A 20760-nucleotide genomic window follows, 5' to 3' on the forward strand; every position below is an offset into this window, starting at 1 on the left:
CTTGAATGGGTTGAGAAGATTTACAAGGGTGTTGCCAGGGTTGGAGGATTTGAGCTACAGGGAGAGGCTGAACAGGCTGGGGCTGTTTTCCCTGGAGCGTTGGAGGCTGAGGGGTGACCTTATAGGAGGTTTACAAAATTATGAGGAGCATGGATAGGATAAATGGGCAAAGTCTTTTCCCTTGGATCAGGGAGTCTAGAACTAGAGGGCATAGGTTTAGGGTGAGGGGGGAAAGATATAAAAGAGACCTAAGGGGCAACATTTTCACGCATGTATGGAGTGAGCTGCCAGAGGATGTGGTGGAGGCTGGTCCAATTGCAACATATAAGAGGCATTTGGATGGGTATATGAATAGGAAGGGTTTGGAGGGATATGGGCCGGGTGCTGGCAGGTGGGACTAGATTGGGTTGGGATATCTGGTCAGCATGGACAGGTTGGACTGAAGGGTCTGTTTCCATGCTGTACATCTCTATGACTCTATTTTGTCCCAACGACAGTCAGGACGATGGGAGACATGGAGGGGAATGAGGCAAGAAGGTGCCAGAGACTGTGAAACCTTCTCAGCATTAGCCAGTAATTCAGTCAAAGAAAAAGCTAAAGGAAAGTCCTTTCACATTAAATGTGATGGGAAATTCTTGCACAGATTATGGATAGTTGCTGTTTGGCATAAGTCAAGCTTTCCTCTCAAAGTCAAACACACAAATTGAACTTCCTGAAAGTATTTACCTCACTACTCTTCTCTCTCTAAATAATTACTCTGAAGATTCTGCAATGCAGCAGTAACTGAAGCCAAGCAGAAACTCCAGAAGGTCTCCTGGCTGTTACTCTAGCTCCATATCTCCTTCTTACTTCTTATAAAAGGTCTTACTGGTGTAAAGCACCGCATTGCAGAGAACTCTTGCTTCTTCAATTTAATAGCATTCCAATAACGATCAGCTTTGAGTGGATATTTAATCCTCTAACAACAGCGAGAGAGAGATGGGAGTTTTGAGTGGAAATCCTCAGAAACAAATGTATGATAATACCAGGTATGAGGACTGTATTTCAACTCTGTGGGAGAACTTAAGATTTTTCATGGTGTGAAAAAAAGTATCCAAGTAAAGATCCAAAGCATTTGGTCAATTTTGCAGCACAATATATTAGAAATCTTAGTGTAGAATATTTCTCAGTAATTGACTGATGAAGCAAAATACGGTATAACCACCAACACCACCAAAATTATTAGCAATATTTCTATTCCTCACATTCTCAAAAGCAAATATAGTTCATAGCATACTACACTGAAAATGCTGCAATTAAAACCAATGTCTTTATATTTATTTGCAACGTGATTAACATAATAATATGATCACAGGAGTAGTGCAAAACAAGTTACAAGACTGAATCACTTACAAAGATATTAAGACAAATAATCGAACATTTGAGGAAAATAATGTCTCACAAACTTGATTTAAGTTTTAGATTAGATTACTTACAGTGTGGAAACAGGCCCTTCGGCCCAACAAGTCCACACCGACCCGCCGAAGCGCAACCCACCCATATCTCTACATTTATCCCATACCTAACACTACGGGCAATTTAGCATAGCCAATTCACCTGACCCACACATCTTTGGACTGTGGGAGGAAACCGGAGCACCCGGAGGAAACCCACGCAGACACGGGGAGAACGTGCAAACTCCACACAGTCAGTCGCCTGAGTCGGGAATTGAACCCAGGTCTCAGGCGCTGTGAGACAGCAGTGCTAACTACTGTGCCACCGTGCCACCCATAAGTGGCTTTTGTGAGGAAGCTACCAAAAAGACTGACAAGAGCAGAGCAGTAAACATTGTTTACTTGGACTTTAGTAAAGCCTTCAACAAGGTTCCACATGGTAGACTAATTAGTAAAGTTAGATCACATAGGATTCAGTGTGAGCTTGCCAATTGGATACACGACGGGGTTAACAACATGAGACAGAGAATGGTGGAGGTTTGCTTTTCGGACTGGAGATCTGTCACCAGTGGCGTTCCACAGGGATTGGTTCTGGGTCCTCTTTTGTTTGTCATTTATGTAAAGGTGAGAGGGATAGAATGAGAATATAGAAAGTATGATTACAATGTTGTACAACAAACAAGAATTGGGCTTAGACGCTTAATGGTAGGGTTGTGGGTAGTGTTCTAGAGCAGAGGAACCCAGGGCTTCAGGTACATAACTTTTTGAAGTTTGCATCATATCTAGACAGGGTAGTCAAAAAGACATTTAGCATGCTTGTTTTCATTACTCAGTCCTTTGAGCTCATACCCTCTCATCCAGGCAGCATCCTGGAGAACCTCTTCTATACCCTCTCCAAAGCCACCACATCTTTCCCGTAATGTGGTGACCAAAATTAAACTTAATACCTAACCAAAGTCTTTTAAGCTGCAACATGAGATAAATGCAAGCATGCCATGTGCTGTCTTTACTATCCTATTTACTTGCATGGCCACTTTCAGGGAGCTATGAACTTGAACCCCAAGATCCCTCTGTATATCAATGCTGTTCAGTGTCCTGCCATTAACTGTATACTCTTTCTCAATGTTTGATCTCTCAAAGTGCAGCACCTCACACTTAGCCGGATTAAACTCCATCTGCCATTTCCCTGTCTATATCTGCAACTGACCTATATCCCGCTGTATCCTTTGAGAAACTTCTACACGATCCACAACTCCACCGATCCTTGTATCATCTCCAAACCTACTAACCCAACCATCTACATTTTCATCCAAGTCATTTATTAGTCCCACTACAGATCCCTGTGCAACACAACTAGTCATGGACCTTCCATGACAACTTCCACCACTATCTTCTGCCTTCTTTGGGCAGCCAATTCTGAATCTCTGTGGCCAAGTCATAGTGGATCCCATGCATCATAATCTTCTGGATGAGCTTACCATGAGGGACCTTGTCAAAAGTCTTATTAAAATCTATGTACACAACATCCACTGCTCTACCCTCATCGATCACCTTCATCACCTTCTTGAAAAATTCAATCAAGTTAGTCAGACATGACCCACGCAAAGCTGTCCTGATTATCTCTAATTAGGCCATGCTTTTCCCAAATGAACAGAAATCCTCTCCCTGAGAATTCTCTTCAATAGCTTCCCAACTTATTTCTCTTCTTGAGCAAAAGAACAACATTAACTACTGGCCAGTCCTCCAGGACCTCTACAGTGGCTAGCGAGGCTATAAAAAATTTAGTCAAAGCCCCAGCAATTTCCTCTGCGTCTAGTTCTACTCACCCAGTTATAGGAAGGTTATTATTAAACTGGAGAAGGTTCAGAAGAGATTTACCAGGATGTTGCCAGGTATGGAAGATTTAAGTTACAAAGAAAGGCTCGATAGGTTGGAACTTTTTTCACTGGAGCTTGAGTTTGAGAGGTGACGTAATGGAAGTTAATGAATTAATGAGGGATATAGATAGAGTTAATGGTAGTTGTTTTTTTCCCTAGGATGGGGGATTTCAAAACTGGGGGTGGGCACATGTTTAAGGTGAGAGAAGAGAGATTTAAAAAAGACAGGAGGGGCAAATGTTTAACTGTTACGACACAGGTTAACCACCTCCCCCCCACCTAATTTTACATCAGCAACACAGAAAAGACTTGTCCTGTGCAGTAATCTTTGAAAATTCGAGAGGCCAAGAACTATTTAAAGTAAAAATTATCAACTTTATTTCTTAAAGTATAACAAATAATTAACAAACAACTATTTACAACTCCTTCCTCTAACCCATCTTTTACTTTCCCTTCTATAAAACTAGTCCAATAAAACGCCCAATTAAGATTTATTGAAAAATTCAAATTTCAAAACCAGCTAGCTGTCGAATCTTCTCTCTATATCTTCCTTTGTAGATTTGCTCTCCAGGTTGGTGTTGATGTTTTTCTCTGTGCAAACTCCTTCTCTAAACAGATACCTCTGAGTTCTGACTAGCAGATGACATCTAGTGGTCTTTTGGCAGTTCTCCCCAACTATTCAATTTTTCCCCAGTCTTATACCCCCAAAGCATCAGATTGTGTCATTGGCTTTTAATATTGTCAATATGCTAAATTCAAACTTGATTGGAGTTTGATGGTTTTTTGGGGGGTATAATTTAAACTGATTGGCCTATTTCAATTTTTTTTTGTCTCCAGGCAACTAGCCACACTGGACAAAATAGTTACATTATTATCTTGTTCAGAATACTTGGTGCCATCAGGTAGTTCTGCTAGCTTTTAACTTTCCTATAGATAGTACATCTTCATAACATTACACAGAGGGTGGTTCGCATGTGGAATGAATTTCCTGAGGAAGTGGTGGATGTGGGGTACAATTACAATGTTTAAAAGACATTTGGATAAGTATGGAGGGATATGGGCCCAGAGCAAGCAGGTGGTACTAGTTTAGTTTGGGATTGTTTCCACACTAGATGACTATGATTCTCTAAGTCGGTACACAGGAATGTATTTAAGGAGGGAAGCAAGATAAAGGAAAAGAGGTTGAATGAGGGAGTTACATCCTTCAATGTGAATGTAAGAAACCAGAAAGATACCTCAGATGAGGCAGGATTAGTGGAGGCTACAGGGTTGGGAGTAGTGAAGCTTCAGAAGAATGTGAAAACAAGAATAAAAATTTGAAACTCAAAATGGTGCTTTACCAAGAGCCACTGTATGGCAGTGAGTACAGGGATCGAAGATGGAAGACCAGCCGGGTAATGCAGTGGGGAAGTCAAGTCAAAGATAACAAAGTAATGCATGAGGGCTTCCGTCTAGGCTGAAATCAGGCAGGGTCAAGTGAAGTGATGTTATGAAGGTGGAAGGAGGTGGTCTTACTAGTGGCTTTTACAAGCTCATCCCTGGATCAAATATAACACCAAGATCGCAGGCTGGTTCAGCTTCAGTTTGTTGCCAGGGAGATAGATGGAGCTGGTTGTGACAGGATCCAACAAACAATGGCTCTAACAAATTCTTCAATAATGTTTAGAACACAAAGGATGCTTAGAACAGTGGACAGTTTGCTCATGATTAATTTGAATATCGATGACACTCAATCCATTGAGAAGTGGAACATATGTAACTTGAATAATGCTGAAAATATATGTTGTCAAAGCTTTTCACCTTGTACTCAAGACAAATGAAACGTTTCAGCTGCATGTCTGTCCTTTCAGTAATCAAAAATATGACACCAAGCGACTGAGTGAAAAAAAAATTCATGATACTGGCTTGAACTCATTTAGAAATGAGGGCATAGAATGCTTTGAAGATTTGAATACAACAATATAAAATAAATCCAATACTGTCTTGTATCTTCACTCTATGACAGATATAGCCAAATGACAAAATAGTACCTACCAACAGAACTATAGAATGAATGCATTATTTTACCAGCAAGTGTTTGTGGGTTTAAATAAACAGTATTATTTATTCATGCATTCACCTTGGAAGTCCACATTACATTATACACACACACACATACATACATGCACACAAGGAAAAAAAACAGTTAAATAGAACAGTGAAAGTCATAAACAAATAGATAATTCCCAATTCATTTTTTTTTGGCTTACTTTAGGAAAAGCATGTCGTGTAAGCTCAGTAAAGAAGGGTAGTTTGGATGGATTTAATCACCAGTTTATATATCAGACTATAGCAGGATTTATTTGAGGGAACAGAATGTAAGTAGGACATGCAATTAGTTACATGTTGTCTTTTTTAACAGTGGATCACATTTCTACAGTATGGTATTTGAAAAGAAACAGGCTTGGAAACTTTCAGATAATGTGGTCTTTAGTGTTCAAAATTGTAGATGTTATTGCCTTTTCTGGTGTTGTACCTGTAGCTGTTATTTAAAGACTGACTGGTTTCCCCTTTGATCAGTACCATTACCATCCACCCAAAAAGATGTGAAGTTAGAAGCCATTGCTGGACAATAGAAAATGTAAGGAGACGATTCACACTATCTTACGACTAACTGGTTTTTCTACAGCTCATTTGGTCAAATTTGGATTTGGAAACGAGTAGTCTGAAATTTGACTGATGGACAGTTTTGGACAAGTCCACAAACAAAACAAGATGCAAATTCCCCAGATGGATTTTGTTTTAGCTTGTCCATTCAAGGGGTTGCACAATGTTGCTCATTTAATTGGGATCTTTCCAGAAACAAGAGGTTGACTCAGCAGAAATTGCATGGGTCATTCGATCCCCAGAAACTATATCAACTACCTTTTAATCTCCATTTTGTTTTTAAAGATGGCGACAAATACAGAAAGTTTTATAATGAATGCAGCCCATGTTTAAAGTGGGCATAGAAATAGTGAGGAATAGGAACACTGTCGAGAGGTTTAAATCACTGGTCAGGAAAGTTGGGAACAATGAAGTAGGAGTCAACTTTCTACACAGTTTTTGAAGCTCTGTTCCTTTTACACAGAGTATATTTGCTCCTTTTAAAACTTCACTGCTATTTTTAAACCTGCACATTCTGCTCTTTTGATCCTAATGCTTTATTCAAAGTCTCGCTCCTCTTGCTCCATTTAATATGCCACTCCAGCTGATTGAAAAGTCTGTCTAGTCTTTTCATTTTTCTGAGACCAGAATGGGGAATGGGGCTGGGTGGGTTGCGCTTCGGCAGGTCAATGTGGACTTGTTGGGTCAAAAGGCCTGTTTCCACACTGTAAGTAATCTACCAATGTGCATGCAAAGTATTACTTTTGCAGACAATAGACTGGAGAGAAAATAATGTTAAAGACCCAACAAGAAAAAATAAGAGGAAGTGAAAAGTAAGAGCAAAAAAAGAATGAAAGTAAAGATGGAAAAGATTAAAGAAGGTGAAGTTGAGAAACAAATGCAGAGATAAAGATATAGGAGCTGTAAGTGACAGCAAAAATGAGACAGAAGTAGAATGCGGAAGAGCAAAAATGGATAAAAGCAACAATTTATTCTCAAAAAGGTGTCAGCCACAGTGAATTTCAGCAAATTTCCAGTGAGATTAACACCTCCTCTGTGAAATTTGCAATTTGAGATTGAATGACGAAACACCATCTGATACCAATATAAAACCTGCAGATTCAACTGTACCAACTCTACAAAATAAACCAAATACGAGTTGAAGTATAAATCTGCTCATAACTGTTAGACATGTTTAAAATGGAACCATGTTCTATAATCCTAATCAAAAATGTACATTGCAAATACCATGTTAAGAATATGAACAGATGGACCCGATAAGGTAATCCTTCCACTTTCTCTTGATCAGTTTAGTCTTTGGATGGTCCTTTTTTACCTCACTTTTAAATCTGTTTGGAAATCAGATAAGCAGTTGTGCTTTGATTTCTATTCTAAAATCTTGGATGCCTCATTTAAATTACTTTATTCTGTCCTTTTTTGGCTTTCCTCATGATAGAAGAAATATTCCAGCTAAAATAAAAGCAGTCTTGTGGTTTGCCCGGGAAGTGACTATCGGCAGGCAATTCATCTTGTCACCATCTGACACCTATAAATGTCAGTAGACTGTAATCTTTGCTTCTTGAGCTTAAGAATATTGAAGCCAACGAGAATAATCCCATTACTGCTCCAGTTGAGGGAAATTAATCCAGCATGCATGAGAAACGTCTCACCATCTGTTAAGAGTTCAAACTCATTGCTTGCACCTCATAGGACTCCCATAGTTGCTCTGCAAAATTGACTGAATCACTTGGGTCACAAAGTTCAAGCCTTGTTCTCAGCTCAGTTAACGGATTTCAACAAGAATGACAATAGCAATTGTTCCAGTAGGCCTGATACCACTGACATCAGTAGAGCAGTCAGCTGCAATACAAACACTTGTCCATTACTCAGTAACCTGCTGCAAAGCTCATGTGTGACTATCAGATGAAGATTACATTTGACACGATGAAGTAACATAAGACCATAAGATATAGGAACAGAATTAAATCATTCGGTCCAGCAAGTCTGTAATATCATTTGATCATGGCTTATGTGGTTCCCAACCCAATTCTCCTTCACCACACAACTGTTGATCTCCTCATTAATCAAGAACCCATCCAGCACTGTCTTAAATACATTCAGTAACTTGGCCTCCACAGCATTCCATGGCAATGAGTTCCACAGATTAACCAGCCTATGGCTGAAGAAGTTCCTCCTCATCTCAGTTCTAAACGGTTGTCCCTTCTCCTGAAGCTGTGACCTTGGTTCCTGGTCTGTCCTGCTATTGGAAATGTCTCCACATCCACTCTATCCAGGCCTCTCAGTATTCTGCAAGTTTCAATGACATTCCCACCCTATCCTTCGAACTCCATTGAGTACAGATCCAGGATTCCCAACTGCTCCTCACATGACAAATCCTTCATCCCTGGAATTTTGATGAGGGAAAACATTACTGTTATCCTTAGACAGATATTCCAGAAGGATCGTCCAATGAAGCTTTATGGGTGGAACTCAGAAATAAGGGGATTATGCCTCACAGAATTGCATTGTAAGCCCCTCCCATTAGTCAACTGGAAACGGAGGAGCAAATATGTAAAGAGACCTCAGATAGTTGTAAGAGTAGCAGGGTTGCAATAGTAGGGGGATTTTAACTTTCCAAATGTAGACCAAAACTGCTGCGGTGTTAAGGGCTTACATAAGAAGGAATTGGTTAAAGGTGTTCAAGAAAATTTTGTTTATCAATATATATATGTAACTACTAGAGAAGGAGCAAAATATGACCTTCTGGTGGGAAATAAAGCAGGTCAAGTGATTGAAGTATTCATGAGGAAGTACATTGTGACCAGTGATCATAATTCTATTAGTTTTGAAATAGTTATGGAAAAGGGTAGACCTTGAATAAAACAAAGAACATAGAATAGTACAAGCCCTTCAGTCCTTGATGTTGTGCTGACATTTTATTCTACTCTAAGATCAAACTAAGCAACATACCCTTCACTTTATTTTCATCCATGTGCCTATCCAAGAGACACTTAAATGTCCCTAATGTATCGGACTCTACTATCATTGCTGGCAGTGCATTCCATGCATCCACCACTCTCTGTGTAAAGAACCTACCTCTGACATCTCCCCTAAACCTTCCTCCATCCACCTTAAAATTATATCCCCTTGTGATAGTCAGTTTCGCCCTGGGAAAGAGTCTCTGACAATCCACTCTATCAATATCTTTCATCACCTTCTACACCTCTATCAAGTCACCTCTCATCCTTCGTTGCTCCAGTGAGAAAAGCTCTAGCTCCCTCAACCTTTCTTCATGAGACATGCCCTCCAGTCTAGGCAGCATCCTGGTAAATCTCCTCTGCACTCTCTCTAAAGCTTTCACATCCTTCCTATAACGAGGTGACCAGAACTGAACACAATATTCCAAGGGTGATCTAACTAGGGCTCTATAGAGCTGCAGCATAACCTCACAGCTCTTAAACTCAATCCCCCTCCTAATGAAAGCCAACACACCATGACAACCTTACAGTCCTATCTATGTGGGTGGCAACTTTGAGGGATTTATGGACCTGGATCCCAAGATTCCTCTGTTCCTCCACACGGTCAAGAATCCTGCCTTTAACTGTATTCAAATTCGACCTTCCAAAATGAATCACTTCACACTTTTTTAGGTTGAACTCCATCTGCCACTTCTCAGCCCAGCTTTGCATCCTGTCAATGTTCATTGCAACCTATGACAGCCCTCCACTAACCTTTGTGTCATCGACAAATTTATTAGCCAACCCTTCCACTTCCTTATCTATGTCATTTATAAAAATCACAAAGAGCAGAGGTCCAAGAACCAATCCCTGCAGAATTCCACTGGTCACTGAACTCCCAGCTGAATACTGTCCATCTATTACCACCCTCTATCTTCTATGGGCCAGCCAATTCTGTATCCAGACAGCCAAATTGCCCCATATCCCATGCTTTCTTACTTTCTGAATGAGGAACCTGATCAAAAGCCTTGCTAAAATCCATGTACACCACCATCCACTGCTCTACCTTCATCAATAAGTCTTGTCACATCCTCAAAGAATTCAATAAGGCTTGTGAGGCATGACCTGCCCCTCACAAAGTCATGCTGACTATCTCTACTCAAATTCTGGTTTTTCAAGTAGTCATAAATCCTGTATCTCTGAATCCTCTCCAATAATTTGCCTACCACAGGCGTAAGACTGACTGGTCTGTAATTCCCAGGATTATCCCTTTTCCCTTTCTTTAACAGGGGAATAATATTTTCCACCTTCCAATCATCTAGCACTACTCCAGTGAACAGTGAGGATGCAAAGGTCATCGCCAAAGGTGCAGCAATCTCTTCCCTTGCTTTCTGTTGTAATCTTGGGTATATCCTGTCTGGCCCAAGGAACTTATCTAACCTTGTGTTTTTCAAACCTTTGAGTACATCTTCCTTCTTCACATCAACCTGATCAGGCATATCAGCCTGTTTCATGCTGTCCTCACAAACGTCAAGGTCCCTCTCATGAGCGAATACTGAAGCAAAGCATTCATTAAAGAACATCCCCAATCTCACCCAAATCCCTCCCCTATCCCTGATTGGTCCTACCCTCACACTGGCAATTCTCTTGTTCCTCACTTAAGTGTAGAATGCCTTGCGGTTTTTCTTAATCCTACCTGCTAAATATTTTTCATGACCCCTTCTCAATCTCCTAAGCCCATTCTTTAGTTCCTTCCTGGCTACCTTGTAACTGTCTATAGCCCTGCCTGATCCTTGCCTCCTCAACCTGAAGTAAGCTTTCTTCTTCCTCTTGACGAGATGCTCCATATTCCTTGTCACTCAAGGTTCCCTCAACCTATCACCCCTGCCTTGCCTCATGGGAAGCTGGGAAGTGCAAACTTATCTCCAGCAGTATCAACAAGTGCTCCATAATTAACAGTCACATTTCTGTCTGGCATTTCCCTGAGAACTAAAATTTTAAGTGGAGTAAAGCCAATTTTGACAGTATGAGACAGAATTTTTCAAAAGTTGACTGTAGTGGTAAAGGGATACCTGGCAAGTGGGAGGCTTTCAAAAGTGAGATAATGAGAGTGCAAAGGCAGTAGAATTAAGGGTAAGGCTAGCAGTAGTATGGACCAATGGAGGAATAAACATATTGAGGCACTGGTCAAGAACAAGAAGGGAGCATGTTAGGTATAGACAACTGGGATCAAGTGAATTTCATAGTATATGGGAGGGTTAGGGACGTTCTTCGGAGGAAAATCAGGAAGGCAAAAAGGGGTGATGAGATAGCCTTGGCAGATAAGGTTAAGGATAATCCAAGTACATTAAGAGCGAAAAAGCAACTCGGGGGAGAATTGGGCCCTGTAAAGATCAACAAGGTAGTTTATGTGGGAAACGACAGAAGATGCGAGAGATATTATATAAATTTATGGTGCCAGTATTTACTGTGAAGGAAGACAGAGGCTAGGGAACTCAGGGAAGTGAATATCGATGTCTTGAAAACAGTGTAAGAGGATGTGCTGGATGTCTTAAAAACAAAGGTTGATAAAATCTCCATAACTTGATCAAGTGTATCCTAGGACGTTAGGGAAGAAATTGCAGGTACTCTGTTTTAATAGAGAGTTTTTATCATCTATGGCCATGGGTGAGGTGCCAGGGGACTGGAGGATGGCTAATGTTGTGCCTTTATTAAGAAAGGCTGCAAGGAGAACTATGAATTACAGACTGGTGAGTCTGACATCAGTGGTTGGAGGGAATTCTGAGAGATAGGATTTACATGCTGTTGGAGAGGCAAGGACTGATGAGGGATAGTCAGCTTTGTGTTTGGGAAATTGTGTCTCACTAACTTAATTAAGAAGTTTAAGGATGTGACCAAGAAAATAGAGGGCGGCAGAATGGTAGACATTGTCTACATGGACTTTAGTAAAGCCTTTGACAAGGTTCCACATGGTAAACTGGTTAGTAAAGTTAGATCACAGGGGATTCAGGGAGAGCTTGCTAATGGATAGAAAATGGGAGATAGAGAATGGTAGCGGAGGGTTGATTTTTGGATTGGAGGCCTGTGACCAGTGGTGTTCCACAGGGATTGGTGCTGGATCCATTGTTGTTTGTCAATTATGTAAACATTTTGGATGGGAATATAAGTGGCATAGTTAGTACATTTGTGGATGACATCAAAACCGGTGGTATAGTAGATGGTGAAGAAGGTTACTTAGATTACAAATGGACATTGATAAATTGGACCAATGGGCTGGGAAGTGGTAGATGGAGTTCAATTTGGATAAATGCAGGGTATTGAATTTTGGTAAGATGAACAAGGACAAGACTTGTACAGTTAATGGAAGGGACCTGGGTAGCTAAACAGAGAGGCCTGGAGATCAGGTACATAGTTCTTTGAAAGTTGCATCATAGGTAGACAGAGTGTTAAGAAGATGTTTAGCAGTTTGCCTTCATTGCTCAGACCATTATAAATAGGAGTTGGGATGTCATGTTGCGGTTATTCAGGATATTGGTGAGGCTACTTTTGGAATACTGTTTACAGTTCTGGTCACCCTGTTATAGGAATTATATTATTAAATTGGACAGGACTCAGAAAAGATTTACCAGGATGTAGCTGGGACTGGAGGAGTTGAGTTATAAGGAGTGACTGGATAGACCGTGACTTTTTTAATTGGAGCATAAGAGATTGTGGGGGGTGATCTTATAGAATTTTATAAGGTCATGAGGATCATATATAAGGTGAGTGGCAAAGGTCATTTCCCTTGGGTCGTTCAAAACTAGACAGCACATATTTAAGGAGAGAAAATATATTTTTAAAAGGGACTTAAGGGGCAATCTTTTCATACAAAGGGTGCTTTGTATGTAGAGAACTACCAGAGGAAGTGGTAGATGCAGGTATAGTTCCAACATTTAGAAGACATTAGGGCAGCTACATGAATAGGAAAGGTTTAGAGGGATAAGGGTCAAATGCAGGCAACTGGGAATAGTTCAGTTTGGGAAACTTGGTCAGCACAGGTGAGTTGGACCAAAGGGTCTGTTTCTCTGCTGTATGACTCAATGGCCTTACCATTCTTGTAAACCTCCTCTGGACCCTTCAAAAGCCAGCAAATCCTTCATCAGATTCTGGGCCCAAAACTGCTCACAATATTCCAAATACAGTCTAAGCAGAATTTTATACATCATCATCGGAGCATCCTTGCTCTTGTACTCTCACCATCTCAAAATGAACGCCAACATTGCATTGCCTTCCTAGCTGCCAACTTAACCTGTATGATAACCTGAAGAGAATCCTGAACTAGGACTCCTAATGATGTTCATTTATTAAGTTCATTAAGATGGTTATTTAAGTAATGTACCAGTGGACAGCCAGTACTCTGGAACATAAGCTATGAATGAGCACCTCCAGATAGGATTGATGAGAAAAAGATTAAGGGTTGAACTTTATTTACATTTTTGTGAAGTGGAAGTCATGTCTAATTGGTGGAATCACTGTCACTGTTTTCCAAACCCGCCTTGTTAATGGTGTGCCTGGCCCTTGTAGTGTCTCTTGTGTCCGATCTCTGACCTATCTTACCAAGTGCTGTTTCCGCAACAACTCACCATTCAGCTGATTTCCCAGATTTCACCTGCATCCCAAGGCGTCTTTAAAAGTTCATGGTGCCCCCGGAGAAGTATCGTCAGTCTGGAGCTGTCCAGTATGGTTCCTTACAGTTGGCCCAGGCATTGCAATTAGGCAGAAAATAGTGCCCCACTTTGTGAGCAGAATTCTGGAAGTCTTGCTGGATGGAAAAGTGCCAATGAAGAACTTTTTTCTCTCCATGGACCAGCAGGGAAGGCCACAACACTAAACCATGCCACCCAGGTTGATACATCTCAACTAGAGACGTATGCCCAGCTCTTTTCCACTCCGCCAGTGGAAGTTCCACCTCCTACTTTTCAATGCCCAACACTAACTGTCGGTGCTGCTGAACCCACTCCCACCAAGGCTCATAGTCTACCCCTCTTTCTATTGCATGTAACATGTTTCCCCATTTGCTCTCACTATTCAGCCTGCATGCCCTGTGTGCTGCCTACTCTCTTGCTAAGGCACCTCTGCACCTGCACCCGGATTAGTACTTGTGCCAGCCACTTTCAGCTCCCATAATATCTTCCCACTCCCTCTTTCTAGGAGGAACAGCCCACAATAGGGCAAAAAGACTAAAGGCAGGTGGTCTGCCACCTGACATTCAACTTATTCTGAAAAAAGTATCCTGACTCTGACTGGCCCAGACAGGTATTCAAGGCTATCTTTCAGTCACTGTGCCAGAATCCCAGGTAAAAGCTATTCCCCCTTGACTTGACTGAGGCCTGTTGATAGCCTTGTGCCTGCATTAAACAGCACAACATGACTAATAATTTGAGCCTGGTATGTCCAGCTGAGGGACCAAAGCACAAAAAAAAGGCCAGGCAAATCAGGAAATGCTGTGAGTATCCAAGTAGGCTCAAAGTGAGTGAGAGTGAGGAGAGCAAGCAATGACTCCAGAGATACAGCCTGGTCCAGTCTATGAGCTGGATGCATGTCTCTGAGTACAAATTGTCCTTGCAGGATTATTACAGCAATGGATTGATGGGAGGCATTATTAATCTAGAGACCCAAGTAATCTTCTGTGTTGATGGTGGAATTTGAATTAAATTTTAAAATAGTCTTGAATTGAGAGTCTAAAGATGATCATGAAACCATTGTCAATTGTTTTTTAAAAAAAACCATCTGGCTTACTAATGTCCTTGAGGAAATGATGCTGCCATCTTACCTGGTCTGGCCTGGCCTGCATGTGTCTCTAGACCAACAGCAATGTGGTTGCCACTCAACTGCTCCCTGGACAATTAGGGCTGGTAATAAATGCTGCTAGGAGTGTTTTTAGAGGCTTGCACATGTTGGATGCCAACGTCTGTGGACATGGAGTGAGCGTGATTGGTGATTGTGGACAGTGCCCTGAAACAATAGTACCCAACGTTCAGTATGAGGATTGTTTGGAGCAGGTAGTGAGCTGAATCAGCCAAGCTCTACAAGTCCCTGGTGCAGCTACAAGTCTCTGGTGAGACCACACTTGGAATAGTGTGTCCAGTTCTGGTCGCCCTAATATGGGAAAGATAGAGGCTTTGGAGAGGGTGCAAAGAAGGTTTACCAGGATGCTGCCTGGACTGGAAGGCTTGCCTTATGAAGAAAGGTTGAATAAGCTCGGACTTTTCTCTCTGGAAAGGAGAAGGAAGAGAGGAGACCTGATCGAGATGTACAAAATAATGAGAGGAATAGATAGAGTCAATAGCCAGAGACCTTTCCCCAGGGCAGGATTGACTGGTACGAGAAGTCATAGTTTGAAGATATTAGGAGGAAGGTGTAGGGGAGACATCAGGAGTAAGTTTTTTACGCAGAGAATCGTGAGTGCATGGAATGCGTTGCCAGCTGTGGTGATGGAAACAGAATCATTGGGGACACTTAAGCGATTGCTGGACATGCACATGGAGAGCAGTGAGTTGAGGGGTGCGTAGATTAAGTTACTATATTTTACATTAGGATTAAATCTCGGCACAACATCGTGGGCCAAAGGGCCTGTTCTGTGCTGTACCTTTCTATGTTCTAAGTGCTCATGCCGGTTGCCTTGATTAGTTTGTTGAGAAAATTTGGTAAGCTTAAAACAGGAATATTATTGAGACAAGTTGGAACAGGAACTAACAAGCTGTATTCCCTACAACAAGCTGGCAACTTGCTCCTGCCAAGCAAGGAGCTCACCACGCCACTTGTCGAAACTAAAGGATTGAGAGAGAGAGATGATCTTAACTCACTCACCGCATCTGCAGTCTGATTCTGCTGCACATCTTGCCATAGCCCATGTTGCTCAGACCCCTATACGATACAGCCTTAAGAACTTATTCGTATTACGTTTCTAAGCACTGAGCAGTTATACCAACCCTCCTGGGGCTACTGTCAACAAAAAAATTACCAAGTATAAACAACTTGTCCACATAAATATATAATACACATATTCATATCAGTTTTGGGTAGCAAATCAGTTCAAAGTGCAATAAAAGAAGATAAAAGGAGAGACCATAATCATGAGAGTAGCCAATTGCATTTTGAGCATGTTGGCGCCTACCATGGCTCCAAATGCAGATACTTGACAGTCAAATATCATTCACCTAAACCCAGTTCAGACAGAAGTTTAATCCTAAAGGCCTACCTGTTTGCACTACCTTCTTTTAGCAGATCTAATACTTAGATTAGATTAGATTACTTATAGTGTGGAAACAGGCCCTTCAGCCCAACAAGTCCGCACCAACCCTCTGAAGAGCAACCCACCCAGACCCATTCCCCTAACTAATGCACCCGACACAACGAGCAATTTAGCATGGCCAATTCACCTAACCTGCACATCTTTGGACTTTGGGAGGAAAGCAGAGCATGTGGAGGAAACCCACACAGACATGGTGAGAACGTGAAAACTTCACACAGACAGTTACCAGAGGTGGTAATTGAATCTGGGTTCCTGACATTGTGAGGCAGCAGTGCTAACAACTGAGCCACCGTGTTGCATTGTAGATTTAAGTGAACAAATAAAAATTCTCCGGAGTATTAACATCCCAGCACACCTTTTACAAAGCATTTGAAGAATGTACCTTCTATACTTTTTTAAAAATATAATTACATTTCTGTGATTTGTCTCATTTGTCTGTTACCATTTTATTGCAAGGTTTCTTCAAACTCCCAAAAATTGGTGCAAACGTCCTTTATGCCTTATTTTTGGAATTTTCATCAGCATTTGTACCAAAATTGCAGCAGATGAATGTGAGAACATCCACGGTAGTTCACTGCTTTGGTCATTAGAAAAGAAAGCTTTACATAATGTCCATTTTTAACAGAACACAACATCTGAATTATGAATAATAACATAGCAAGAAGTTTGGCCACACTTTGCATTTTCCTCCTTATCTTCACCTCCCCTTTGTAAATCTGTGGTCTACTACAATGCAACATAATTACATTTATGTTTGATAACTTCAGTCATGACTGCTGAATTTCTGAATGAGAGTTTAAATTCAGATCACAACTTGGCAAACAAAGGCTGCAGATTAACCCTCTAGAATCTATATTTTGGACAGATAAGTAAATTTATAGCAAGAAAAAGGACAAACCATAACATTAAAAAAGAATTAGGAGTCCACTTTAAATTATTAAGTTTCTTGGGATATTTTCTGTACAAGTCAAATTATTATCAACTTCTGTAGTTTTGACTTCATGAAAATGGTTACAGTTTAGAGAGTAACAGATTTTGTCAAACCGTAGCTACTTACCATTTTATCCACAGCAACATTTCTATTATGCCATACCATGTATTCATTTTAATTGCATTTTCATGTAGTATAAGCAGACTTGAAAAGAATTGTTCAAATCTGTTTGATTAAGGTTGCTCCTTTAAGGGGATCCTCGATAGGTTTGGCACTCCTTTATGGAATAAAAAGCAAACCTCATGCTAGCTGAGGAGACTCTCCAACTGCTTGTTCTTATGGGAACCTTTATTTTCATATTTTTAAATTTATCATATTGCATTTAAAACAAATTCAAAAGGTATCAAAGCATGATTAAAGTCAACATTTACTTTTGCTGTTAAGGTTCCTGTCCAATTTCCAAGCAATTTATTTTTAGCATGAGAAAAGCTTAAGTATCAACTGAGCTAACAAAATACAGACTTCTAAAGCCTGAATTTTTGGAAAGACAGAGAGCCATTACATCATGACAAAAATGGCTATGGAAGCGCAAATCCAGAGGTTACTGCTGCCCTAGCTACCATTTTTGCAGGAGGAGATGGGAGTAGGTTCTAATTTACGTATCTCTGGTTTATGGAGAAAATCACTGATGTTGAAATCCAATTAGCTGCTTCAGACTAAACTTGTTCTTATGAGTGTGATTTTCAAAACATGTCTCGTGCATTTTAAACCAAGTAGGGAAAGAACTAAAACGGCCAAATTCCTCTTGAGAGCTAGGTACTTTTTGGAGAGGTAGGTCCCATTGTGAATATGGCTCTAGGACATTGCTGGTAAGGTCAGGTACATTTCGGGAGGTGCCTTTTGAGAGGGGGAAGGTGTGCCTTGGCATTGTTAAAAATAGATATGAACCTATGTAAAAAAATTAACAACAAAAGCATTCAGTTATGTTCATTGGATCGATCATGAGAGCTAACAACATAGCTATAAAAAGGAGCTGTCAACAGAGCTTGTATAAAGGAGCTGACAGGACATTTAACTTAGCATTTTATTTAAAGAGACAGTGTTTGAAATGCCGTTTTACTCTGTTGACATAAGCCTTGTAAATTTTCATTTCAGAATTAATGCTGCATGATTGATTTCACAATGGACAGCCTTTTATTTCCGAGTTTGGATGACAGCTCCAAGTGGCTATAAATTCTTTGAAGTAGCACTCAATGCCAAAGCTTGTTTTCATAATGAATTGTGGTATGTTAATTCAGTCTGGATTTTTTGTTTTAATATACGTCAAATTCCTTAATAAACATTAAAGAAATTTTTGTTGTCTCATTTCAGCATGGGTCCAGAGGGTCAGTCCATGAGGATTCTGGATGAGGTGATGTGATAAATGTAGAGTTAGAGGCAGTGGATAGGAGTCGTAAGTTGACACGACGTTTCCATTGGGGCTATAAAGATCTATGGGATTTAGGGACATTGGATGACTTGGAGGATAATGAAGGGTCATGGAGGTGGCAGAAGATATGAAGTAGCATGGGCAGAATGGACAGGGTGAGAGTGTCTCTTTCTTTACTGTAGGTTTTTTTTCATATCTTTGACAAATTGCCAGTATACTGATGCAGGCTGTTCACCCAGTCCACCTCCCCATTTAGCAGCCTCTACATTCACTCCAGATTCATGAACCATGACTCACTTGGAAGAAAAATGCCAACTTCTGTGGCAGCTTCTTCTGCATTGCATTTGGAGCCAGGGATTATCCTGAATCAGCACACTATTCAGGGACAAGGTATATACCCAACCATCCCCAATCCCTCTCCATGATACCCTTAGACTTCTACTCTATACCTTCAAAGGTTCCAACAAAACTCTCAATAGTTTACTGCGAAGACTCAGGCTGGAGGACTGTCAGCTGTTCTCTTGCATGGTAAGATTAGGTAAGTATCACTGAAGTACCTTACAGTTGCTATTGTTTTCCCTAATAGTATAAATTACGCTGACCCTGCAATTAGCAAGAGAACCCATGGCCCATTGCAAAGGTAAACGGAGCTTTTCTTTGCCTCTCTGATGCAATTACCAGTATGTCCTTGAAACCCGGGATGGAATTTTTCAAAAAAATTAAATTCTTCTGTAGCCACAATGAAACCTCATACTATAGCCTGCACTCTACATAAATAAGATGTCTAAACAGGGTGAAAGATAGTGAGTGGACTTCACTTCAGGGTCACATTCCACATTCACTGGTAATCTGTTTGAGACACCTCCATGAGAAACATAGTTAGACCAACACAATAATATAGGGGTCAAATCGATATCATTATAAAGATGGCAGCTGCTGCAAACAGAAAAGCAACCAAAATATAGCTCACTCCCCAATTCACCCAGAACTGAAAATCTTATTAAAAGCAAACACCAACACCAATGAGTAATTATGAGGCCTTAATGCAGGTTCATGTAAAGGTTATATGCCATTTAAGTTTGCCTTCACATTTAACGTCATCTAAATCCCTCTAGCCCCAAGCCATCAATCTCAATTACCCTCATCTCTCTTTGGCACGTGCAGATCAATATCTTGTTGCTGCTGTAAAGGGGACAAACAAAAATAAGCTTGTGCACATAATTGGTAGTGGCTTGCTTTAAAATGAATGATCAAGTGTTGTGACAAACAAATTAAGGTTGGAATTTTAGAATTCCTTCGTCTCCACCGCATCTGCTCCCAGGAGGACCAGTTCCAATACCGTACAGCCCAGATGGCCTCCTTCTTCAAAGACCGCAGATTCCCCCCAGACGTGATCGATGATGCACTCCACCGCATCTCCTCCACTTCCCGCTCCTCCGCCCTTGAGCTCCGCCCCTCCAACCGCCACCAGGACAGAACCCCACTGGTCCTCACCTACCACCCCACCAACCTCCGTATACAGCGTATCATCCGCCTTCATTTCCGCCACCTCCAAACGGACCCCACCGCCAGGGATATATTTCCCTCCCCTCCCCTATCAGCATTCCGAAAAGACCACTCCCTCCGTGACTCCCTCGTCAGCTTCACACACCCCACCAACCCAACCTCCACTCCCGGCACCTTCCCCTGCAACCGCAGGAAATGCAAAACTTGCGCCCACACCTCCTCCCTTACCTCTCTCCAAAGCCCCAAGGGATCCTTCCATATCCGCCACAAATTCACCTGCACCTCCACACACATCATCTATTGCATCCGCTGCACCCGATGTGGCCTCCTCTATATTGGGGGGACGGGCCGTCTACTTGCGGAACGCTTCAGGGAACACCTCTGGGACGCCCGGACCAACCAACCCAACCACCCCGTGGCTCAACACTTTAACTCCCCCTCCCACTCCACCAAGGACATGCAGGTCCTTGGACTCCTCCATCGCCAGAACATAACAACACGACGGTTGGAGGAAAAGCGCCTCATTTTCCGCCTGGAACCCTCCAACCACAAGGGATGAACTCAGATTTCTCCAGTTTCCTCGTTTCCCCTCCCCCCACCTTGTCTCAGTCGATTCCCTTGAACTCGGCACCGCCCTCCTAACCTGCAATCTTCTTCCTGACCTCTCTGCCTCCACCCCACTCCGGCCTATCACCCTCACCTTGACCT

The sequence above is a fragment of the Hemiscyllium ocellatum genome, chromosome 1, assembly GCF_020745735.1.
Source record: "Hemiscyllium ocellatum isolate sHemOce1 chromosome 1, sHemOce1.pat.X.cur, whole genome shotgun sequence".
NCBI classification, from domain to species: domain Eukaryota; kingdom Metazoa; phylum Chordata; class Chondrichthyes; order Orectolobiformes; family Hemiscylliidae; genus Hemiscyllium; species Hemiscyllium ocellatum.